Below are 27,400 nucleotides of genomic sequence, written 5' to 3' on the forward strand. Positions count from 1 at the left end.
TAACAACTGGAACGGGGATACACTAAGGGACCATTTGCGAGACAGACTGGTAAAGACTAACAACGCTCAGGCAAAGATTAGAAGGCCTGGGGCCTTCTTATAGACCAGGAAATCGTGGCAGTTGATGATGATGACGACTTCCTATTTGCGCGCGCTGGCCCTTTAAGGCCAGGCACAAGCGTGCGCGCGCACCCTACGGGACACAGCAGTACGAAGCGGAAGTGAGCTCTGGTGTCTAATAGGAAGGAGATGGGGACCAGCGCTCACGGATCCATGGCTGCGGGCGTCGGGAGGCGAGTAAACCCGACGGCCCGCGGCCATGGGCGCTACACAGGTGAGCCGTCACCCCAGGGTCAGGTTGGCACATCGGCGACAGTAGATCAGCTTGCTGTAGTTCCGGGTATGTCTCCACCAATTGAAGCACCCCAGGTCGTTACTGGTATGCCTGATGCGGGTGAGTCCACATGCATCCTGGCATGGTCCGCTAATGTTTCTTCCACACAGTAGAATAATAGTGATTTGGTGTCAGTTTTGCGTTCTGTGTTGAACCGTATGGAGAACTGTTCACTTTCTTCCTCTGGGAGGGTAGTCTCTCAGCCAGTGAAGTCGGTGGTCTCTGGTTTGACTTTTAGGTACTCAATTTTTTTGTGTTGTCGCCCCGCTGCGGACTTATTTGTCCCAAGAAATGAGAGAGAAAATATGGAAAAATTATTACGTGGATATATGGTCTTTACTCTCGGTGGAGATGGTGACGGTTGATAAAGAGAGAACATTTGAGCGAGGTGCGGAAAAAAAGTCAAAAGCTGCTAAAACTTTTCGGCAATTGGTTACAGAGCTTTGCAGTTCTTTCTCATGTTATTTGTCAGAAGTTTCCTGAAAAAGGTAGCAAGTTTTTTTCTTATCTTGACACGATATTCAGCACCAATAAGCTACACGGTGATGCGGCTTGGTGGTGCTATGATGATGAATTCAGGCATCAGTTGGCGTTGGCGCCGAGCTTAGGCTGGGCGTCAAAAGCGACCGCCATCTGGTTACAATTGATTTTAGCCCAGATTCTGACGCGCCCCTTTCCTGGCAATGCCACTTCTTCGGGACAATCTTCCGGAGGAGCGGTGGAGTGGCCGAATGGAGTGTGTTGTTTATTCAAAGAGGGGCATTGCCAGTTCTTGCTTCATACAATTTCCGGCATGAATGCTCTATTTGCGCAGGGGCCCATTCGGCCCTGCGGTGCTTCCGCAGAGAAAAACAACCTGCAAAACCTGGGGATGCCAGCAAGCCGGAGAACCCTTATGAGCGTACACGCGTTAGATCAGTACCCCAAGAGGCGGGAAGCAGAGTTCCTCAGTGACGGTTTTAGGGATGGTTTTTATATTCCGCATGTTCAGTCTGCTGTGTTGGTATTGTCGGACAATTTAAAATCAGTTAAAGAGAATGTTGTGTTTGCAGAAAAATAGAGAAGGAGGTTGCTTTAGGGAGGATGGCGGGTCCCTTTGCGGACCCTCCATTGCCTAATCTTAGGGTTTCTCCACTTGACTTGGTTCCCAAAAAAGATTCAGGGAAATTTGGGATGATTCATCATCTGTCTTTTCCGACAGGAGAGTCAGTCAATGATGGTATTTTCAAAGCGGAAGCTGCCGTGTCCTACACTTCATGTGATGAAGCGGCTGTTTTAGTTAGACAAGCAGATGCAGTAGTCTTTTTGGCTAAGTCTGACCTAGGGTCTTCTTATAGGTTATTGCCGGTCGATGCGAGTTGTTTCCATCTTCTTGGCTGTCGCTTAGATGGATTTTTTTTAAGTAGACATGTGTTTGCTCATGGGCTGCTCTATTTCCTGTAGCTATTTTGAAACCTTTAGCTGTTTTCTGAAGTAGATGGTTCGTTTTGACTCCGATTCTTCTTCAGTCATACATTTTCTAGATGTCTTCTTAATTGTAGGTCCAAAGTATTCTTTTGTTTGTTCATATTTGTTGATTAAATATAGAAGGCTGATGTTGCAGATTGGCGTGCCTATTGACCCGACTGTCTTTTTTGGTAATCAAAATATATACAGTTGAAATGGTTTTTCGCTTGCCGGAGGATAAGCTGGCTCGTTTGGTCTCATTGATAGATCAGTTTTTGGAGGTCAAGAAGGTGAAATTTTGTCAGTTACAGTCATTGCTGGGTTTATTAGTTTTTGCTAGTAGCGGAATTCCCATAGGTAGGGTTTTGTTCTAGACGCTTGTCGTTGGCCACGAAGAGAGTTTCGCGGCCTGATCATTTCATCAGGGTGACTAAATCTATGAAAGAGGATTTGAGAGTATGGAAAGATTTTCTGCAAAGTTTTAACGAGAGAAGAACAGAAGAAGTCAGGGGCGTAGCTAGGGAAGGGCAGGCGGGCATGTGCCCCGGGCGCAAGGGAAGGGGGGGGCACCGAAGAGCAGCTGATCGCTGCTGATAGGCTCCCCGTATGTTTACACAGCGGCGTTCTGACTGGGTTCTGTGACGGCCAGGGAGTGGACCAGTCCAGTCACCTGACCTGTCACCTGACCTCACGTCAGTGACATGAGGTCAGATGACTCAGGTCAGGGGACAGGTCCACTCCCGTGCTGCAGCCTCCCTGCATCTGCTTCTACTCTGTGCTCTGCTGTTACACACAGCCAACGAGCAGAAGAGGAAGCTCCGCCCACACACAGCCCGTCCTGACCTGTCAGCAAGGAGACATGGTGAGTGTCTGTGTATATGTGTTTGTAGTGTGAATACAGTGTGTGTCTCAGTCTTAGTATGTGTATATGTTACAGTGTGTGTGTGTGTGTGTGTGTGTGTGTGTGTGTGTGTGTCTGTCTGTCTGTGTCTCTGCATGTGTTTGTCTCTTACATCTACTACATTATCTGTATTCAGAGAGTTATCACTGTGTTATCTGTGGCGTTACATAGGACTGTAGGTAACATCTACTACATTATCTGTACTCAGAGAGTTATCACTGTGTCATGTGTGGTGTTACATAGGACTGCAGGTAACACTACTAGATTATCTGTACTCAGAGAGTTATCACTGTGTGTTATCTGTGGTGTTACATAGGACTGCAGGTAACATCTACTACATTATCTGTAATCAGAGAGTTATCACTGTGTTATCTGTGGTGTTACATAGGACTGCAGGTAACATAACCACATTATCTGTACTCAAAGAGTTATCACTGTGTTATCTGTGGTGTTACATAGGACTGCAGGTAACACTACTAAATTATCTGTACTCAGAGAATTATCACTGTGTTATCTGTGGCGTTACATAGGACGGTAGGTAACATCTACTACATTATCTGTACTCAGAGAGATATCACTGTGTTATCTGTGGTGTTACATAGGACTGTAGGTAACATCTACTACATTATCTGTACTCAGAGAGTTATCACTGTGTTATCTGTGGTGTTACATAGGACTGTAGGTAACATCTACCACATTATCTGTAATCCGAGAGTTATCACTGTGTTATCTGTGGTGTTACATAGGACTGCAGGTAACATAACCACATTATCTGTACTCAGAGAGTTATCACTGTGTTATCTGTGGTGTTACATAAGACTGCAGGTAACATTACTACATTATCTGTAATAAGAGAGTTATCACTGTTATCTGTGGTGTTACATAGGACTGCAGGTAACATCTACATTATCTGTGGTGTTACATATTGACTGCAGGTAACACTACTACATTATCTGTACTCAGAGTTATCACTGTGTGTTATCTGTGGTGTTACATAGGACTGCAGGTAATATCTACTACATTATCTGTACTAAGAGAGTTATCACTGCGTGTTATCTGGGGTGTTACATAGGACTGCAGGTAACACTACTACATTATCTGTACTCAGAGAGTTATCACTGTGTTATCTGTGGTGTTACATAGGACTGCAGATAACGTCTACTACATTATCTGTGCTGTGTACATATGTGCCTGTGTGGGTATATATAGGTCTGTTTGTGAATGTGTCTTTGTGCTTGTATATTTGTGCCTTTTATGTATTTGTATATGTCCCTGTCTGTGTATTTATCTGCCGGTATGTGTTTGTGTGTGTGTGTGTGTGTGTGTGTCTATATATGTGGTTAATTTTTGGTTTGTGTAGGGGGTGGCAATAGAGAGTCTCGCACAGGGCACCATCCAAGCTAAGGCCGGCCCTGGCGGTCACCAACACTAGTCAGAAGGAACTCCGCCGCTGCCTGCGCCGCATGACCTCCTCGGCTCCTCCGGTAAGTCACACCGGGCAGAGCGGAGAGTGGTAACGATAGGCTACCGCTCACCGGTCTGTTCACAGTGTGGGGCTAAGTACAAGGGGTGGGAGTGTGGCGCTATTTAAAATGGGCGAATTTGGCGCTATTTACAAGGGGGGGGAGTGTGGCGCTATTTACAAAGGCATTTTGCCGAAACGCGCGTCGGGACTGACGTTCTCTCCTTGCAGAGGGCTACTATGGGTATGTTATACGCTCCACTCTCTGTGTACCACTTTGCTGTAACCACCTGTATTATTACTAACTGCACCTGTATTCATCAGGTCCAGCAATAGGCAGTTGTCTGACGTCATATTTCAGTCATTTGCAGTTATCTCTAGCAGAGTTTTTACTCTTGCTTCTTTACATATGTTATGCAATTCTTTGCACGTTGTTACTTATATAGAAGCTGCAATCATTTCCCTGGTCAGGCCTATTTCTGTCTTGTAGTACACATAGTTATTCATCTCATTGCCATTTCTGTGTTACCTGTATGTCCTCTGTAACTGACAGACGTTTTTATTTCATGCTCAGAATGATTCATCTTTTAATATTGTTACATTGTTATATCTAATAAAATGTATACATGTTTCTCCAAACGACAATGTGTTAATTGACCCTACAGCTTATAGGTATTCTATTTACAAAGGGGCAGCGGGCTGTGTGTGGTACTATCTACAAGAGAGGGGCTGTGTGTGGCGCTATCTACAGGGGGCTGTGTGTGGCCTCTTTAATTTATTTTCTTCATTTATTTTTATGTTAATTACATTATTGAACTATATCGCTTGTAAAATGTAGAAATTCTTTTATACTCGAGTTACATTAAAAAAATTGTGAAAAACAATTACACCTCATTGATAGTAGAGAAAGCAAACATGGCGAGGGGGAAGGAGATGTCTGGAAATAAGTTGGAGGGGGGGGGCGCCAATCTGAATCTTTGCCCCGGGTGCAGGAGAACCTAGCTACGCCTCTGGAAGAAGTGTCTAATGACAATTTGCAGTTGTTTACGGACGCAGCGGATGGCAGTGGTTTTGGTGCAATCTTTGGCGCTCGTTGGTGCAGGAATCCCTGGCCGGCGGAGTGGTTTAGTTTGAGTCTCACAAAGAATCATTTTGGTTACTTTTTTTTCAAAGATGGATTTTGGTCTGGTCAGAGGTAGTTCCTCAGCAGGTCTGGAGAGAAGCTAGGCATACAGCGGAGATTAAGCCCATGAGACAGCTGTTAAATTTGTGCATGTCTTGTTTGGTCAGGGGCCTAGGAGACATAGGATGCTCGAAGGGATAATAGCAATGTCTTGTTGCCTGACAGGGTGCACTTGATGGATATCGAAATATCGATATAGTTTTCTACCTGGTCTGCACGACGGCGTTGAGAAGTCTTTGAAGTTGTTGGGTAAGTGTGGTCGGAGAGATGTGTAGGCTTACATATCTTCCTCCTTGGCAGTTTTGTAGTGGAGAGATACTGTGCAGGGGTCACCTGCTTTTCTGCATGGACAGTAGCAAGGTGGTAGACAACCAAAAAGTTGAGAGTTCTTTATAAAGTTTTGATATATAATATTTATGGTAATTTTGTTATTCAAAAAAGATGTGGCCACTCCACTTACCCAACATACGGTCTGGTGTAATTTCTTAATAATAGTATTAGGGGTCAGGACGAAGAGACGAGAAAAGTTGGTAAGTCATGCCGGCAGTCTTATGGGCACTGAAGGGGTTACTGAAAGGGCCTAGGACTGCAGGGTAGGGGAAAGCAGGAGTTCGTTGAGCGTGAAAAGGGCTCAATGTACTATTGGTCAAGGGGGCTTACGATAGGGGGGTCAGTTAGTTTAAATACGTAGAATAAGCCTTTGCGCAGTTTCTTACCTTCTGCCTGCACGGTATGAGGAACACCCACCCTTCCTACACCCCCTTCTTCTGTGAGGATTCAACTTTGTTTAGTTTTCTTTCAGCTGTCACAGCTTGGCGGTGTTTTAGTGAAAAAGATACTACGCGGTGGTCACCTGCTTGCTGCATGGATAGTAGAAAGTCGGTACATGACCAAAAGAGTTTTTATAAATTTTTTATATATCATATTTATGGTAATTTTGTTATTTAATAAAGCTGTGGCCACTCCACTTACCTAAGATACAGTCTGGTGTCCTTAATAGAAGCACAAAGATAGCAGAGCTGGGAGCCTTGAATAGGTCCCCAGGCTGCCATGATAACCTACAGGCACCCTGTGATCACGTCACAGGGGGGTTGCTACATCAGAGGGGGCCACCCTCCTTTTTTCAACGACTTAGATGCCAAGGTCGCTATTGACCGCCTCATCTAAGGGGTTAAACAGACGGGATCCTGCTCATTACAGTGAAGTGTCGACCTTAAATGCAGTAGACACTGGCTTAGTATGGAGCGGGATTAGCCTATGAGCCAGTTCCATACTTCCCCTTGCCGGCTATTACGTAAGTATACGTCAAATGTCGGCAAGGGCTTAAAGAGGCTCTGTCACCAGATTTTGCAACCCCTATCTGCTATTGCAGCACATAGGCGCTGCAATGTAGATTACAGTAACGTTTTTATTTTTAAAAAACGAGCATTTTTGGCCAAGTTATGACCATTTTTGTAGTTATGCAAATGAGGCTTGCAAAAGTCCAAGTGGGTGTGTTTAAAAGTAAAAGTCCAAGTGGGCGTGTATTATGTGTGTACATCGGGGCGTTTTTAATACTTTTACTAGCTGGGCGCTCTGATGAGAAGTATCATCCACTTCTCTTCAGAACGCCCAGCTTCTGGCAGTGCAGACACAGCGTGTTCTCGAGAGATCACGCTGTGTCGTCACTCACAGGTCCTGCATCATGTCAGACGAGCGAGGACACCGGCACCAGAGGCTACAGTTGATTCTGCAGCAGCATCAGCGTTTGCAGGTAAGTAGCTACATCGACTTACCTGCTAACGCCGATGCTGCTGCAGAATCAACTGAAGCATCTGGTGCCGGTGTCCTCGCTCGTCTGACACGATGCAGGACCTGTGAGTGACGTCACAGCGTGATCTCTCGAGAACACGCTGTGTCTGCACTGCCAGAAGCTGGGCGTTCTGAAGAGAAGTGGATGATACTTCTCATCAGAGCGCCCAGCTAGTAAAAGTATTAAAAACGCCCCGATGTACGCACATAATACACGCCCACTTGGACTTTTACTTTTAAACACACCCACTTGGACTTTTGCAAGCCTCATTTGCATAACTACAAAAATGGTCATAACTTGGCCAAAAATGCTCGTTTTTTAAAAATAAAAACATTACTGTAATCTACATTGCAGCGCCTATCTGCTGCAATAGCAGATAGGGGTTGCAAAATCTGGTGACAGAGCCTCTTTAAATACTTGAACACTGGCTCTTCCTCTTGATACATTGAGAACTGTTTACCATTGTTTAAAAAAAGTTCAAAGTCTATTACAGGATTACGACTTACCTATTATCTGATGAATGGGGTGGAAGAATCTACTCAAGACATATGTGCTGCCTGTAAATATATACCAAATGCAACTGATCCCTATATCTATGCCTAATGCCTTCTTTTAGTCTATACATAGACTATTTTCAAAATTCTTCTGGAAAAAGTAAAACCCAGTCGGGCCCACTTGCTTCTAGTTAAAAATAAACTAAATGGTGTTCTAGGGCTACCAAATGTTGAACAGTATTACAAGTCCATTCAATTGACTTGATAGTTAGCCCTAATGCACCATTTGAATAGATCACCTAAAGTACAAATAGAGAGATTTATGTTAGCAAATGAATTCCTAAAGCACTATGAATAAAACCAAATACTTTAAACCTGGAGTCCGTGGAATGTACACTATCTAAAAGCACCATTAAGCTATCGCACGACATCAACAAATAATGCCAATGGTGAACATGCCTTTGATGCTGGCTAGTCTCATACCTCATATTGTACTAGATAAAAACACTCCCTTGGGAACAACAGATTTTTTAGGACCTTCTAAAAGCCATTTCAATAGGTGATTTATTGACAAATAATAAAATACTTACATTCTCGGAACTCACAAACAAGATTAAAATACCAGCGTTAAATCATCTACGTTATCTTAATTTACTTAAGTTAGGCATACATTTTTAAAAATAAAATAAAAAAAATAGCTTCTAGAGAGCTAACATTGTTTGAAAGTTACTCCTAGACAACTTTCCCACACCTAAAATGTTGGCAAGATTTTAAGATAAACTGTTATCACCTGATCCCTCCTGGAAACATAACTATCTTAAATCTTGGGGAAAAGACTTGTGGTGTCTACATGGCCCGATACCGGCCAGAAAAACTAGCACCGATCGACGGTACAGTACATCGATCAGCGCTCGTTACCACCATTCACAAGGAGCGATGATTTTTAATGTATGGGGGGTGAACAATTATTGACACGATCGTACATCCCGATGCACTTACATCATGTCAGCAGCACATCTCCCTGTGTACACAGGGATATGTGCTGCCGGCTAGCGTCATTTTTTTGGTCTCATTAAAGATGCGATCAGCTGAAGAATGAGCAGTTGCTGGTTTAATCGCTGATCATTGCCGTGTTTACACAGGGCAATGATTAGGAACGATCATACGAACGCTCATTCCCGATCATTGCCCTTTGTAAAACGTTTGCCTGATCAATGGCAATTTGCCTGTTTAATAGAGCCTTTAGGGATATCTTTATCAGAAGAACAATGCAGAAATGTTCTAAGAAACTCTGTTGGTTTTTCTCAAGTGTGTGAAATATCACTACAAACCAACACACACTATTATCTAGATGGTACAAAAGGCCATAATTTATTATCCTCCAAAATGTGTTGGCATTGCTGAAAATAAACTGTCTCTCCTTCTCACATTTGGTCATCTTGCCCTCTAATTCGACCCTTTTGGATAAAAGTTGAAAACAGATTAGACTCATCAGTAAATCAAATATCCATCTTTTATTAAATAATATACCGTAGCCTTAGCTAAAAGTTCTACATGCTATAACCCCTCCTAAAATAAACGACATATCGAATATCTGCAGCTAAGGCACTAGTTCCACTATTCTGGATACAAACCACTGCATCATTGTTTAAAATGTGGAATGGCAGAGTAATTAAAATGTCTACGATGAAAGAGCTATCTAGCTGGCAAAAGAGGTCACTTGACAAGTTTTTGAAAATGTGGTCCCCATATTTACATACTGTAGATTCAAATCAAACACAACCCAATTACTAATGGGGTAATTTATGTGGATATTATACCATAGCCTTTCTCATTATTCATGTATTATTAAGGTTTTCCGTGACACAAACTTTTCAGAGTCACCCTGAATTAGGTCTTGTTGAACCACTCGGGTGTTATTTGTGATAGTTTATAAACCTTGTACTTTTGTAACGCCGGCCGGTGAGTCCCGGTGGAGTAGCCCAGTAGGTCCACAAACCTGCTGGTCAGAACAACTTTTTTGTAAAATTGACAAATGAATCTCTGTATCGAGTTTCAAATACATGAGCTATACTTTTTTTTATCATCCCCTATCTCTCCCTCCATTCCTTCCTTCTGACCCTTTTGGTTTATGCATACAATTACTCAGAGGTCTACTTTTAATGCCTTATCAGATCGCTACCTCTTATCCATTATCTTAAATTGGTTTCCCCTTATTTTTCACCTGTTCTGAGAGATTGTATGTTACTACCAATAGGATAAAGTATTATACCAATGTTTTTTTTTAGCCATTCTGTACTTATTATATGTTATTTACTTTCAATAAAAAGAGATTGTTAAAAAAATGCTATGCTAATTAATTTCTTGATAAATGTTTATAGTGGTTGGAGTGTTGTTTTTCTGATAGAGTACTCTTAATCCACTTCATAGATAAAGATTAAAAAGATAACATACTAACTGCCTGCAGCTGCTACGGGGGGATGCTTAGGATATTACTGTTCAATGTATAACAGTATGGAGGTAGCTCTAAGCTGCGCCTGGTGATGGCTGCAGGCACCCAGCATGTTGTCTTTTAAATATATGTCTATGCAGGGGATATGAAGCTCTCTATCGTAAAAATGGAACTCCGACCGCAATAGAGATAAATTAAGAAATGAATCAGTTTTGAAATTTGGACCTGAAAACTACATGATGATAAACAATAGAAATTTATTTGAAATGCACTCCTATTGTATAATGAGGTAGGTGCGCACACAAACATATGGATTTTTTTATGCAACTGCCAGCATATTTGTTTTCCAAATATTTCAGCTAGCTAAAAATAAGTTGACTAAAAAAAAACAACCTTTTCAAAACAGAACTTCCGAGATCTGTTCTTGCTTTTGGTAAATACATATGGAGGGAATACATAGCACAGACACATAATATAGCCAATAACTGAATACATATACAAAACATGCACATAACGTAATTTAGAGATGGGACAGATATGCAAGTTGCCAATAACAAAGAAGAAAACAAAGTAGCTCTTCTGTTCCTTGTGGTTAGGCATAGCGTTCCGGGTACATGAGAACATAATTATTCATAGGAATTTTCCTGCCTCAGGCCCGGGGGGGCTGCTCACCAGGCACATGAGGATTCCCAGTTGGGCATCAATGGTATAAACCATCCAATCACGCAATGATTACGAAACCGATGTGCTATAGGTTACAGAGTCATAGTAAAATACAGTTGTGCAACATGCATGCCATTTTGAAAGAGTGATACTGACCACTGGAGACAGCTATAGGACAAAAAGAGTCCCAACTTTCTAGCATCCTAACTTTCCCAGCATTCTAGTTTCTAAACTCATGTTAGAAAAATATATCTGTTTGATATGGTGCCAATAGAAAATGGAGACACGTTACATTCTTTTTTTTTGCAAAATCTCTTTTTATTAAACAGATAAACATAGCATACAAGGAAAGACATCAAACCATACAAGTCAGGTGCCAGGATATGCAAATTGAAAACAAAGCATGAATACAAATATTGGGTGTAATTACAACTCTCTGAAAATGACATCTGGTAGACATCGCAAAGGAAACAACATCCTCACACAACAAGTTAGACCCCAAAATCCCCTGAGCTGACATACATTTCAATAAAGGTACATGATAGCTGAGACATAACACAGGGAAAGAACAACCTGGGATTGGCATCATGCGGTGTCACGCCCTTATGTGACATTACACGATTACATTGATCGAAAATATGCAGACAGGACTAGAAAGATCTCTAAATATATAACCTAATGTGAATAACAGAATGTGCGGGTTCATGGATACAGTGTTTACGGATACAGTATTTATGGATACAATGTATACAATGTGGGCCGGACTCAATGAAATCATAGAGAAAATATAACACACTCAATGTACTCTCCCCTCATATACATAAATCATACCCCTTCCCCAAACAATCCAAAAGTACATACCCCGCCCAATTTACCCGTGAAGGAGGGCGGAAAAGCCGGTCACGTTTGTCTTGTATCCCCCCCCCCACCCCCCTGGCCAGCCAAGGTTTCCACACCTTCAGATATTTCTCCCTTGAATGATTTATCCAGGCTGCCATCTCCTCCAATCTACATATCTGCTGTACCTTATCTAACCATAGCTCCACCGTCGGTGGATTAGGCTGTCTCCAAAAGGTAGGTACCAGCAATTTAGCAGCAGAGATCATGTGAGTCGGGAGACTGTGTACAGATGGAGTAAAGTCAGGTATGGGCAACCAAAGCAGTAATAGTGCAGGTGTTAGTGTCATATTTGTAGAGCAGACAGAATTTATTATTCTTTCAACACCCCTCCAATAGCTTAACAGTTTAGGGCATGACCACCAGATGTGAAGGAAGGAGCCCGGGCCCTCCTAGCACCTCCAACAAGAATTTTCAGTGACTAAACCTATAGAGGCTAGGAAGTCCGGGGTTCGATACCAGCGCGTAACCAGCTTATAGGAATTCTCTCGTATTCGCACACACGTAGAAAACCCCTGGGCGGCTTTCAATATAAACCTTACGTCCTCTTTGGAGAAAGACAATCTCAACTCCCTTTCCCACTGTCTCACAAAGTGGGTTTTTTGCGAAGATGTCTCCAATAGGATGCCTTTATACAATTTAGACAGAACTTTAGTCGGGGTGGCCGGCAATAATATATAATTTTCTAACCAGGTCGTATCTACTTTTAAAGAAGTTGACTGAGCTTTAAACATAGCAATGGTAGATGTGTAATCTGCCTGTTGTAATGCGTTTGGTTGTTTCAGATCCCTACCCCTAAAAACCGAGAGCAAGTCAGGTGGACCATCTGGCCCCCACAGTTCAGATATTTGTACCTTATGTAAGCACCTCCAAAAATCCGCTGTTCTATCGGGCGGTCTACCCAAAAAGGAGGGCAGAACGCTCAAGGGGGCAAGGGGCGAGAGGAGCTTTTTTGACATATTTAAGGCTCTTGCCTTATGACACACCTCAATCGTTCCCCTAGTGATTGGGCTCAAGTAGCCCTTTGGAGAGTGCGAGGCAGAGCGAACCCAGAGCAAACCATGCATCCCTGGACCCATAAGGGTTCTTTCCATAACCACAGATAGAGAGGCATTGCCCCCATCTGCCAGTTGCGTCCAGCGGGCTAAATGGTTAGCTATAAAGTACGTTTCCAGGTCGGGTAGGGAGATGCCCCCTTGCTCTTTCTTTTGTATCAGAAAGGAGTATGCTAATCTGGGCCGCTTAGAATCCCATAGAAAGGAAATGAACAGGGATTTAAAGTTCCGGAAGTAACTCTTTGGCACATCTATTGGTAAAGCACACACCAGATACGTAATCTGCGGAAGTATGTATGTAGCGAGTACGTTTTTCCTGCCAAACCACGACAGGAACGGTAACCTAATGGATAACAATTGCTTACGGATCTTGGCATAGAGGACCTTATAATTAAGATTAAATAGCTCCCTCACGTCAGCAGGTATCAAAACCCCCAGGAATTTTATAGCCCTAGGTGGCCACTTAAAGGGGGTGCAACTTTGTAATTTAAGAATGATCCGAGGGGAGACATTAATATTTAATGCTTCCGACTTGCTAAGATTTATTTTTAAATTGGAGACAAAACCAAACTCGTCGAACAATGCCAGTATATGCGGTAGGGCCAACAGCGGGTTGGTAATGAATAAAAGGAGGTCATCGGCGAATGCTGCAATTTTATGCTCTACTGCCCCAACCTTCAATCCTTTAACCTCTTCATGTTGTCTAATATGTAATAGTAGTGGCTCCAGGGCCAAAATAAAAAGAGCTGGGGAAAGGGGACAACCCTGTCTGGTACCATTTTTTATGAAGAAGGGTGCGGACAATATTCCATTTACTCTAATTTTGGCTGAGGGCTTTGAGTATAGGGAGAATATAGCACGTATAAAGGGCAAGGGAAACGTAAATTTTTCTAAGGCACTCTAAATAAACCTCCAGTCGACCCTATCGAAGGCCTTTTCCGCGTCAGTTCCCAGTAGGACAAGAGGAACCCCCTTCCCTCGCGCAAGGTGAATCGCATTTATGACTCTAGAGATATTATTCTTCCCTTCCCGCCGCGGGACAAAACCCACCTGCTCCTCTGCTATCAATTTCGGTAAAAATTTAGCTATTCTGCTAGCCAATAGTTTGGCCCAACACTTCACATCAGTGTTTAACAGTGAAATCGGTCTATAGCTTGCACAATCATCAGGACTCTTACCTTCTTTTGGGATGAGAGTAATGAAGGCTTCCAGGGCCTGCGGCGGGAGGGAGGCACCACTTAGGAGAGAATTACAGACTTCCAGAAATTGTGGGATAAGTATGCTCCAAAATTTTTTGTAGTACGTAATGGGCAGGCCGTCTGGCCCTGGGCATTTCCCCGAGGGAATGCTGGTTAAACTGGTCTGTAATTCTTCCATCGTGAAGGGAGCTAACAGGGATGCATTTTCACTGTCTGATAATTGGGGGAAAGTCAGCTTGGTGAGAAAGGACCGAACCGCCGCATCTCTATCTTTGTGTACTGAGGCTAAGGGACTTGCTAATCCCTGAGCATCCAAGTTGTATAAGTTAGCGTAAAATTGTCTAAAGGCTTCGGCCACCTGTGGAGAGGTAGCAACCCGCTGACCTGAAGCAGTCCTAACCGAGGACACAAAGGATTTCTCCGTCTGTGTCTTGAGCATTTTGGACATCAATTTTGAGCCCCTATCCCCATGTAGGTATATACGACATTTGAGTTTCTGGAAGGACCTTGCCGCCTGTATATTTAGCATATATTTAAGTTGGTGACGGAGGGAGTCTAAATCCGTGCGTAAGGAAGCTGTCAAAGTTTGCTGATGTAGTCGTTCAAGAGCCGAGATCTGCGCCAGCAAGAATTGCAATTTCTTATTCCTGTCCCTCTTCAAACGTGAGCACAATGCAATAAATTCCCCTCTGATAAATGCTTTATGGGCTTCCCATACCACTGGTACTGCAACATCAGGTGTATTATTCAGGCGGAAATATTCTTCCAATTTTGCTCCCATGGCCCCCGCGTGAACCTCATCTGAGAGTATAGTGTCATTGAGCCGCCAAGACCAGGATCTGAATGGCAGGTCTCGGACGTGTATTTTAGCTAGCACCGGGGCATGGTCTGAAATAGTAATATGCCCTATAGAGGCCGACTGTAAATTCGAGAGGTGCGACGTAGACATAAAGATGTAGTCTAATCTACGATATACTTTATGTCGATGGGAATAGAAAGTATAGTCTCTCTCCTGTGGATGAGATAAACGCCATACATCAGTTAGTTAGCAGCTGTACAGCATCAGTTTAAGTTTATGCATAGCTCGATGAGTGAACACACGGGCGGCCGAGGTAGAGTCAAGATCAGATTCCAGCGCCACGTTTAGGTCTCCTCCCACGACTAACATCCCGTCCCCAAAACCCTTAAGTATGCGTAATGTCCTCAGCAGCCAAGGAATCTGTTTATCATTCGGGGCATATAAACAAGCTAAAGTCATTTTGGTGTTGCAGAGAGAACCCTTTAGGAGGATGTATCGACCTTCCGGATCAACGTTTGAATTTTCTACTTTAAATGGAAAATCTTTATGGATACCAACAGTCACACCTCTAGAGGCCGATGTATGAGTACTATGAAACCACTGGCTGTATAAGGACAGTGGTAAGCGAGGTATCCGCTCGCGGCGAAAATGAGTCTCCTGCAACATCAGGACGTCCGGCCTATCCTGTCTAAGCATGTTGAAAACCTGAGACCTCTTTTGCGGCGTACTGAACCCATTCACATTTAGTGTCAAAAAAGTAATCGGGGCCATGACCCATTCAGAAAACAGTTAGCTTCATAATACAATGCAGGCGTGAACACCGGATAGATGCCGAACATACATAGAACTATATACAAATGAGAGAACAAATAAAGATGTAGTAAGGCAGCAACCTTCCAAAGGAAAAGGGGGATTAAGGGGGGACCTCCCATCCCACAAAGAGTGCCCCCTGTCTTAAGATGTCGCAGCCCAACTGTAGAGTTGCGGGGGGGGGGGGTGAAACGAGGAAACCAACCTCTTTCAATATTAATAGAGAACACAGACTTCTATATAAGCTACAAATCTTATGCAATAGAAGGAGGGTGAACATAATGATGGACAATAGGGAGAGCAGCGGCCTAAGGCCACACTAGGCAACCCACAGCCGCCCGCTCCAACACCCCAGGGGTAGCGTAGTAGGCCCCCGGAGCATTATAACATAATAACACAATGGCAGAGCATAATCATACATCATCTACGACAATTGTTAAAGGATATACATTGGTCAAATCCCCTCTAGCGGAGACCCCGAACGGGCTCAGGGGGCTTCCGGGTGGTGCTCAAACACTCTCCTTGTGTTGTTGCGTGGGGCTTTAAACTTCTGGGGTTTCTGCCAAGTGTGCGGATCAGGGATCTCACATGAAAGGGCATCTCGCTGTATCGGCATCCAGTCCGGAATGTCAATTTTCTCCATGCCTATTTTCGGCCAGGCTTTAGAGAGATCCTCTGGCGTCCTGATGGTAATCTGTCGACCCTCCCGCATAATAGCAAGGCCAAACGGGAACAGCCATCGTATGGGTATCTTCCTTAGCCTCAAGGCTTCGGTCAAGGGCTTCATCAGCCGCCGCTTGGCCAAGGTGCTTGCAGCCAGGTCTTGGAAGACCAGTATCTTGTTGTCCTCGAACGCTAAGTCGGGAATCACTCGTGCTGCTGATAGGATGGCAGCTGTGTCCAAAAAATTAAGCAGGCCGCATATAACGTCTCTGGGAGGTTCGTCCCGAGACGGCTTAGGTCGAAGTGCTTGGTGGGCCCTCTCAATAACGACCTGCGCCGCTTTTGCTTGGCCCAAAATGGTCTAAAAAATTATCTTTACCGTTGGCAGAATCTCCTCCGTGGTAACAGTCTCTGGAATGCCACGCAGCCTAACATTTTTCCGCCTGCTGAGATTCTCCTGATCTTCCAGTTGTAGGTAAGTATGGTTTAGATGTGAATATTGCGAAGCCACGGCCCCTTGTACGGCCTCCACTTGTTGAATAATGGCGGATTGAGTGTCCTCCAGTACAGCCACTCTTTGCCCCACGTGCTGAATGTCCGCTTTAATGGAGGACAATTCTTTTAGGACTGGGGACATCGCGCTAGCCAATGCTTTTTTCAGGAAAGCTCTAGTAATGGGTAATGGATCTGACCCACCTCCAGCATCTGAGTGCGTACAGGAGCTTTCTTCGTCGGAGTCATCACCTCGACGTGGTTCCGGCGGGATTGATTTGTCCGGCGCCATCTTGCTTTTCCCGGCCGGGGAGAACTGCTTTTTATGGAGGAATTTCTCCATCTCCGACTGTGCTTTACCCGCTTTCGGTGTCCCCCGGGAGTCACTCGACTTGTCCCGACTCGTGCGGACCATTGTCGTGTAGTTAACATCCCTCCAGCCTTAGAAATCTGGAGACACGTTACATTCTTCATTTCTATAGTGTCTGCAGTTGGATGGCCTTTTTGACATGTTCAAGAGAATTCTCAGGTATTTAGCTGCCCCTGAAATTATGACAGATTAAGACCATGTCTTGCTGTTGGTTGGCCCTTTTCATGACACAAAAGATTGTGCCAGATTGTGACTGAAGGCAGAAATCTGTCAAACTCAATCTGACACATTGGATATTTTCGGTGGCTGCTCAGGTGTACTTATATTTGAGAGATCTACCATGTTACATTTATAACAATAAAATGTAGATTTTATTGTTTTCCCCATAATTCAAGTCTAGGCAAATCTTTCTCCATATTATGGATACTTCTAGGAGTGTCAATCCTTTTTCACAATATTTGTATCATCATTGAGGATGATCAAAAACAGACTACTAGCCAACAGACACATATGTAGCAGCTTAGCTGAGTTCCCATAGAATGACAGGACTGGTCGTTTTCTTGCTTTAAATTACTGTTCAATGCCTGGTGTGAAGGTGACACGTCCAAGATGCCATTACCACAGCAAGCTTTATGAAGACATTTAGCCAGCAAAGGATTCTAGGAGGTTTTGACTCTGGAGTCTTTAGAAACAGGAATGCAACTCTGGACTATTACAGAATATAACTAAGGTTCTGCTCATCATAAATAATACATTGTGTTTGCCACTATAGCAAAAGAGACTCCATGAGAAATAAAACATTGTAAAATATGTTGAAAACTTAGGCTCAGTCACATATGACTTTTGTTAATAACAGAAGCCATAACATTGTACCGGATCCATCGTACGGCCGATCCAAATAACACCGAACCCCTTTCATTTATTATGGGGTCACAAACTCCTTTGATTTATTATGGGGTCAGTTGGGGGTTCTGTCGAGGCTTCCATCATTTTGATGACAAGAATTGTGCTGCTTGCTGCAGTGTTATATATAGTCACATTTAAAAACCTAAATGTTATAGTCTTCTACATTAAATATATAAATGTCACCATATTTATCAGCCTCACAAATCTCTTTATTGCATCACTTTATTGATGCTATATATACATATTGAAATCTGCATGGAACAACATTTACATACCACACTTACCATTGGTGCAACCTGTGCTCCACTGCCCCCTTACAAGCAGGTATCAGCTTCCTACTGCTATAGCAGGGGTCTCAAACTCGGTTGGGTAAGTGGGCCACATATAGAAAAAATGGGAAGTTGACGGGCCGCATACGTTTCAAATTTGATACAATACAAAATTATTGTTAATCAATTAGTTATTTGAAGTACTATAACACTATATTATAATAATACTACATTACTATAATAATACCACTAGGTTTAAAATTTTAGAGAATTCTCCATGTGCTTATTTCAACAATCCAGTTTTCCAGTTTAAGTGTCGCTAAATGCAGTCCGGCGGCTCAGTTGGCAGCGTTTGGCAGACACACATGTCAAGGTTGGGCAGCCCCTTTTTAGATAGGGCAACAGTGCCCTCCGTAGATAATGCCACAGTGCCCTCCGTAGATACTGCCACAGTGCCCTCCGTAGATGCTGCAAGTGCCCTCCGCAGATGCTACCACAGTGCCCTCCGCAGATGCTGTCACATTGCCTTCTGCAGATGCTGCCACATTGCCCTCTGCAGATGCTGCCACAGTGCCCTCTGCAGATAATGCCACACACACCCCAAGTAGATAGCTCCATTGGGGCTCTCTCTCGGAGTGGAATCCCCAGCCAGACCGTTGCCGACACTTTGGCTGGAGATTCCTCTGCTGTTGGAGCCCCTGACGTCACTGTCCAGGGGCAACCCCAGAGCTGGTGTCCTGGAGCAGATCACTAGTCGGAATTCTCGAGAAGCCACTGACATCACTGTCCATATATGGACAGTGATGTCAGGGGCTTGCCCAGAGCTGGGGTCCCGGAGCAGAGCCACTTCTAGCCCTCTGCCTGGGATCCCAGCTCTGCTCCTGACATCACTGCCCATATATGGACATGGATGTCAGGGGCAACACCAGAGCTGTAGTCCCGAGCAGAGCGCTAGTAAGTTCTTCCTCGGACTCCAGCTGTGCTCCTGACATCACTGGGACTCCATCTCTGGGGAAGCCCCTGATATCACTGTCGATGTATGGACATCAATGTCAGGGGATTCCACAGAGTCCTGAAGCAGAGCCTATACTAGCGCTCTGCACGGGACTCTGGCTCTGGGGAAGCCCCAGACATTGCTGTAAATATGAGGACAGCGATGTCAGGGGATTCCCCAGAGTCCCAGAGCAGAGCCTATACTAGCGCTCTGTCCGGGACTCCAGCTCTGGGGAAGCCCTAGACATTGCTGTCCATATGTGGACAGCAATGTCAGGGAATACCACAGAGTCCCGGAGCAGAGCCTATACTAGCGCTCTGCCGGGACTCCGCTCTGGGGTAGACCCTGACAACACTGTCCATATATGGACAGCGATGTCAGGGAATTCCACAGAGTGCCGGAGCAGAGCCTATACTAGCGCTCTGCCCGGGACTCCGCTCTGGGGAAGACCCTGACAACACTGTCCATATATGGACAGCGATGTCAGGAAATTCCACAGAGTCCCGGAGCAGAGCCTATACTAGCGCTCTGCATGGACTCCGGCTCTGGGGAAGCCCCAGACATCGCTGTCCATATGTGGACAGTGATGTCAGGGAATACCACAGAGTCCCGGAGCAGAGCCTATACTAGCGCTCTGCCGGGACTCCGCTTTGGGGAAGACCCTGACAACACTGTCCATATATGGACAGCGATGTCAGGGAATTCCACATAGTGCCGGAGCAGAGCCTATACAAGCGCTCTGCCCGGGACTCCGCTCTGGGGAAGACCCTGACAACATTGTCCATATATGGACAGCGATGTCAGGAAATTCCACAGAGTCCCGGAGCAGAGCCTATACTAGCGCTCTGCATGGACTCCGGCTCTGGGGAAGCCCCAGACATCGCTGTCCATATGTGGACAGTGATGTCAGGGAATTCCACAGAGTCCCAGAGCTGAGCCTGTACTAGCGGCTCTGTGTCCCACGGGCCACAGATCACTGCCCCAGGGGCCGCATGCTGCCCGCGGGCGGCGGGCTTGAGACTCCTGGTCTATAGCTTGCAATTATTGGTGGATTGTCAGCGTAACATAAGGGGGATGCTCTATGAAGAGCTCTATGGCCTCACTCACATGGCAGTATTTAAATCAGTATATTGCATTAGTACATAAGCCAACACCAGGAGTGCCACATTAACAGAAGTATAAAGGAAAGATTTGCAAATCTTACTTGTTTTGGACCCACTCCTGGCTTTAGCTTCCAAATACTGATGCAAAATATTGAATGAGGCCTTAGAGAGCAAGGGGCCCATTTACTGTTCTTGCATGGGGGCACCTGTGTCTAACCCTGCAGGTCATTGCTCTGATAAACTTAGCCTATTTAACGGCCTATACTGACTCAGTAGATGTACCTAGCCATTGGTACCTACTACCAAAACTGATCATGAAGTCTGGACTAACAAAATATTACTCTAAAAAAAACTATTAGAAATATTAGCAATAAGCCTAGATGCAGTTAACCATTAGCTATGTCTGCCCAGAAATATCTAAAACTTTTGACAAGTTCAACCAAGTTCAATATTGAAAAATCATTATGAAAATAAGAGGGACAGGGACACTGACTTATAGAAAAGAGTGGGGGGTAGAACAAACAATTACAGCAGCATAAAGCAAGGAGAAGTGTCAGAAGCGATGTAACACACAACAATCAAGCCCCATTTTACCCTCGACACAGACTCTTGCTGCACTATTCAGAAGCAGAAACGTATGCACAATTTGCTACATTGGTTTGAAAACCATTATCCATACTAACAGTTCAGACATGACGAGACTAATTTAAGATATGTTGGCAACTGACAAATGAGTCATAGAATAGCTTGTAATATATGCCACATCTCCACTGTGGTATTGCTTGTTTTGCAGGCATCTAGAATACTATAAACATAGAAGAGCACAATGCCAGCACCACACATTCCGTTTTAAATAGATATATATATACAGGAATAATGACTGTAATGTCTTAAATTGACATACTGTACTGTATAAGCAGCGTGGGGCAACCATAATCCTTGTTGTCCAGTTTTATATAAATAAAATTTATTATATAATGAAAAGTTGTGCAACTTTCTAAAACACTTTGGGTTGCAATTTCTCACTATTTACAAGATAATTGTTGCTTCCAGTGAATGGAAAAAACAATCTTATTTATATTCTGAGACTAAAAATCTGTTCTGGCCAGGTCCTGCTCCTATGCGTTTGCTACAATAACTCTGTGTAGGAAATCCTTTTTGACATAAACAGAGCTCTTCCATCCTGAGTTTGCTACAATATATCAGTGAGGGTAAGCAGAGATATAAATCTGGTGTCCAGGACAAGAGAGTAAGGGCCCTTATACACCGGCCAATGAGCAGACAATCGAGCATTCATAGAACGCTCGTTGCTGATAATTACCCAGTGTAAACAGGGCAACGATGAACGAGCAAATGCACGTTCATCGGCTGCTTGTATAGTTTTAAATGGCTTAAATATTATCATTGTCGTCAGCACATCTCCCTTTGCAAATAGGGGGAGGTGCTGTCGACATGATAATAATGTATGGGGACGAGTGATCTTAGTAACGAGTGCTTATCCCCATACTAGCTTCTTGTGAAAGGAGCAAAGGAGCGCCGATCATCTCGTTGATCGGCCGTCGTTCACATGGCCCAGGATGGGCTATGTAAGACCACCCTAACTTTAGTTGCTTTATAGCTCATAAAGGAATGCCTAGCCTGATACATTGTAAAAAAAAAAAAAAAAAACCTCAGCTATAGGCAGGACTCAATCAGAAATAGTTTTAAATCTCTGAAAGCAAGCAAGAATGATTCCAATCTGCTGATAGCAAGTAGAGATCTTGGGGATGTGATGTGTGGAAACACAAAGGACGTTAGATAGTTAAAAAACTTTTTTTTATACATTATTATTATTATTATTATTATTATTATTATAATTATTATTATTACATACATAGCTGTGAAAGGTTGAACGTTTAGAATGCTGAAAGTTTGTACAACCAGTATCAAAGCTGAAACCTTATGGCACTCTATGGCAGTGTCTGTATTACTTTACAGCAGCATTATTTTTATGGATATTCTAGTAATGGATTTACATCTCAGAAGCCTGTAGTCACAAACCATCTTTTACTTTAGCCTCTGCCCATCAAGAAGGCGACACCTTGGTGAACCTTTCACGTCAAACATGTCCCATCGGCGGGCAGCATGTTATAGAGCAGGAAGAGATTAACAGATATATCGTTTTGTGGGAAGAGGTTCGGGATAACCTGTAATTTATTCATTTAAATTCCTGCTCACTGTGAGCGAAGAGTCCAGTGGGCGGTGCTTCCCCATATTACTTTCACTGCTCCCTACTGGGTGTCAGCGTTTTATAGTACGGAGCAGTGAAAGGAATAAAGGGGAAGAAGTGCTGGCATGAGCAACATTTCCCCTTCAAACTGTTTATCGTGGGGGTGCTGAGAGGCGGTCCCCCACTGGTCATATATTAATGGCTTATCCTGAAGATAGGCCATACATTTTTTCTCTCTAGATAACCCTTTAATTTTGTGGTTATATACCACTCTCCTCTACACTGACTTATATACCACAAATGCACTGAAGAATGATTTCAATATCACCTTTTTAATTTTTATGTACCCACTCAATGCCCCATTTTCCCTTTGGTGACACTATCCTAGAGTATATTCTGCATGATAAATGCAACATCTGTTTTAGAGGGTTTTCTTTTTATAGTGCTTTATATAGTTTCTTAGATATTGCTAGAAAGACAACTTAACCAATGCTATAATACAAGCCAAGGTCACTTGGTTCCTTCACATGATCATATTGTGATTCTATTAAATGGCCCTCTTTGTCATATTCCTCTCACAATATTTTCCTCAGCTACCGAGTAGCCAGCTTGAAAAAGCAGGGCATGCAATGAATAAATAGGATCTGAGTTTTATATTACAGAAATCGTGAAATGAATAATGGTCCATTAGAACTAATATGGACAACAGTTCTGCATGGTGACTAAAGGAAACTTCAATTATTCAGGCAAAACTAATGAAGAAGGGAGATGCCCTAGGCCAATCAGAAGGTTTTGCCACTGAAAATTCGAATTTGGCTTTTTATAGAATTCCAGAATTGTTCCAAATAGACCATAAAAATATAAATAAAAACATTTATGAATTCCTCCATTCTCCTACATAGAATGTAGGTGTTTTGTAATGTACTAATTATAACACATTATGGGGAAGATTTACTAAGCAAAATGCGCCAGAATGCTGAAACAAAATGCGCCAAAAAACTGGTGTACATGCTGTGCGCCAAATTTATTATGTGTTTTAGACACTTTTGCCCCTTACTAGACAGTTTTGAAAAGTGTCTAGAAAAATAGGCCAGGCTAAGAGGAGGAGTAAAGTGCAGCAAATTAATTTAATAACGTGCACATATTTTTATTTTTGCACAAATATTGATGTAAAGTACACCAGTCATAAGGGGGCGTAGTTTAACGTGTCTAGCAAGATAAAATTATAAAATAAACAACTCAACAATAAGTTGATTACTAAAATGACATTGTCTCAAAATAATTGCAATTTATATCTGTATTGGTTAAATTCAATGAAATTAATATATTTCCATTACTCAAGGGTTGGTTTAACTTTTTTTTTTACTCTAATTCAACTGGACAGAGTATCTATATGTTTTAATAAAAAAATTCAGCAAATCTGATTTTTAGACCTCCTAAAGTGCCTTTTAGACTTTCCACAATGTACCGCTCTGTAAATTTAAATGATTTAATTAGCTCTTCTATTAGCTCTAGAGAAATATGTGAAACAATAAAAGTTTTCCATTTGGCAAAAACATTTAGTGCTTCTCTTTCTCTATGTCTTGCAGTATCGAGTCTATTTAGGTATTCCTAGAATCATAAATTGTCACCTATCCTGTGGAATAATTCTCTGATCGCTGGGGGTCCCAACGATGGGACTCCCACCAATCTTAAGTACAGGAGTCCGAAACCCCCAGATCCTTCTTGCTCTACTGCTGTGAGGATGGGAGTAAATGGAGCGGTGGTCAAGCATGCGTGCTGCAGCTCCATTCAATGTCTATGGGAATGACGGAAACAACCAAGCACAGTACTCAGCTGTTTCCGTCATAGACAGTGAATGAAGCGACAGACGCATGCTCGACCCTCGCTCCATTCAAGCTCCTCCTCACTGTAAGGAGTGCAGTGAGGAGGATCTGGGACAGTGGACCCCCAGCAATCAGAAAATTCTCATCTATCTGGTAGATATGTGATCATTTATGTTTTTGGGAATACCACTTATATATTGTCAGTGGTCCAATAAGAATGGAAATAGAGGGAATGTTTGAAGACAGCAATTGTTTGAGAACACATCTCTTAGCTATCAGTAGCACAATGTGGATCATCACCATTGGCACCCCCCCCCCCCTCCTCCCCGTCCAAGTCTAAAGGATATGGCCGCATCAGGGGATTCTAAATAGTGGAAAAGCATAGATTGTGGTTTGCTTTCGAGTCTTAGAAAGCAGTCCTATGTTACTATTTTTCATTTTATTTTTTTTTCCTTTCCTCTCATGGCCTGATGGGGGGATACGGGGTTATAAACAACTGTATAATGGAATGGTTTATATAATACCAATTGTTGGATGTTGTTTTTTGATAAAATAAAAAAAAAAGAATGCAGTGTGTAGGGATAAGTCCTTATTTTCTCTCTTTCTGAAGTAGCCCACGTTCTTCACCTGCAACAGTATGTGTATTGTTTGGCGTCCCAGTTTTTTTTTTTTAACAAGGCATCCATCAGAGCAGAGGATTTTAGGACCAGAAGTTAAAATATATAGGGTTGAAATCAGACAAGTTGTGATTCAATCCTAAATTTTCATGCCGTGTATAAGCAAGAGAAGACAAAATCAAATCCTCTTAGGATGGATGTTCTGTGGCATGTATTTTGTAATACTCGCTTAGCTTTAACTTTAACTTGCTTATACTCTAACGGTATAAGATATAAATTAAAGAACATCTTTCTTGGCAACACTGTTATATGTGGTCATTTAGCACTGTAGCCCAAGGAGATCGCCTGCACTGCCACTACATGACCAGCTGTCAAATATGGAAATAGTAAGCACCCCAATTCAGTTATCAGATTCAAAAAAGTTGTAATAATGCCCTCAACGTATATACAAGTCAGTACTACCTACTTTAGAAGACTCCATAACCATCCAATACAATTAAAACCTTCTAAATATGCATGGATAAAGGCTTCTGGAGTTTCTAACACCATATTTGTTTCTGTTCCTACTTGACCAGACTTTTTAGCATAGCAAAACAAATATTTTACTCAAACATTTTACTCTTAGGGTATGTTGACACGGTCAGGATTTACACTGCGAAAATCAACCATGGATTTTGGAAATAATCCGCAGTTAAAGTCTGTAATCAAAATCGACATTTCTACTGTGGATTAGCATGTGGATTTGCATCCTTAATAATGAACATGCTGACAATTTTAAAATTTGCAGCACGGTTATTATTCTTTATGCATAAAATACCAGATTCAAATGCTTTCCTGGCAGAATACCTTAATGAGATCTTATGAGATTCGAAAAAAGGGTCTGTTTTTTTTCCAGAAACAGTGCCACTCTTGTCTGTGGGCTTTGTCTGGTATTGCAGCTCAACGCCATTCACTTTTTCAAACCCTTTAAGAGTTCTGAATATCTCTTACATCACCACCCTATTTTTTTTCTAAAGCTGAAACTTTAAATAGATATGTGATGATATATGATTTATAATAATCCAAATTCAGGATTTTGCAGACTTATAAGCAAGTTTCAAAAGAATGCATCATAATCATAGATGTCCCTGCTTATCCGTTAAAATATGCTGAGTTATGCGCTGACTGCTACAGGTTTCTGCCAGTAAAAGAAACATGTCAGTTTCTACATACAGAGGAAAAACAGGGAAGGAATAGTATTTTTAGCAACCAATGACTCTTTTCATAGAAATATTGCACAGTAGTGTGTACCTGAAGACTTGTAGATGACAGCTAGTAAGAGCTAGTAAGAACTGTAATATTGCATATTCATTGGTTTTTTTTCATTACAGAATTCTAAATTTACATTAAAAATGACAAATATTTCTAAAAAGTAATATCCAGTGGGACGTAACATAATCCAAATGTCAGGGTGACATCTGCGTAGGAGCAGGAAGAAGATGGGTGGGGTTTGAACAAGGACAAATTAATCATTGTGACCTCGTGTCTCCCGTTCTTCCATCTGTCAATTGAAAGGCGTGCAATTCCAGATTTACTTCATACCACCTGGTCATATATCTAAGGTGATCCGTGAACACTGCATCCGCACACATCTCGGGATGCAGCATTTTCTGAGCATCACTCAATGCCACAATGATGGACTCATTACTTGTAAGAATAATGTGACATACATATAGTTTTAAATGTTATTGTCCTCTTCATGCAAACGTTATATTCCAAATAAAGTTCTTGTTGCAGACATCTTACTCTCAGCAGTAATGTCAGCATCTAGATTATAATTTTGCCTAGTACATGCAAGTTACTCGTGGCATTGCTATAATACACACATTATTTTAACGCAGTTCCAAGAGAGAAAGCTGCCTAGGTAAAGAATAGGTAAAAATCTTACTTTCATGATTCTTTTGATGCGTTCACTCTGTCCAGCCATCGCTCACATTCTCTCTTTCTTCTTCGCCTTCATATTCCATGAAGCCCCCACCTCTATCAGGCCCTTTTTTACATCTGGAGTTTCAAAGTGCTAATTACTCAGTGGGAGTCCTGTGGCTGCTTTACTGCTTGTGTAACGGGGACTGTACTAGGATTAACCTTCCTTCTCTGTGCAAAGCTAGCACCCATAGCAATCTCCTCCTTCGCACAAAATAAAGGGGACCGGCTACACTCACAACATTTGCAAATCCTTCTCAGGATGCTTCGACTGTTTTCCTGGAGCCCTCTCGTTCCTTCTACTACTCTGGGATTTTCACCCACTACAAACCTTCATTAAAAATGGCAAAAAGGCAAGGAACAATGACTATTTATGCTAAGTGTAAATGGCAGAGTTCCAATATTGTATATTTCTACCTTTAAAGCTGCCTTAGCTTTGTTA

General features: G+C 42.7%; 1 protein-coding gene across 1 annotated transcript in view; it reads right to left on the reverse strand.

Annotated features, from left to right (window-relative positions):
* NOS1 (nitric oxide synthase 1) overlaps nt 1–27,104 on the reverse strand; it is a 344,514-nt gene extending 317,410 nt beyond the window's left edge. The window contains exon 1 of the mRNA XM_075835268.1: nt 26,924–27,104. The gene's annotated coding sequence lies outside the window, so the exon portion shown is untranslated. The remainder of the gene's footprint in view (nt 1–26,923) is intronic.
* Between the last annotated feature and the right edge of the window lie 296 nt (nt 27,105–27,400).

The sequence above is a fragment of the Rhinoderma darwinii genome, chromosome 1, assembly GCF_050947455.1.
Source record: "Rhinoderma darwinii isolate aRhiDar2 chromosome 1, aRhiDar2.hap1, whole genome shotgun sequence".
NCBI lineage: Eukaryota > Metazoa > Chordata > Amphibia > Anura > Rhinodermatidae > Rhinoderma > Rhinoderma darwinii.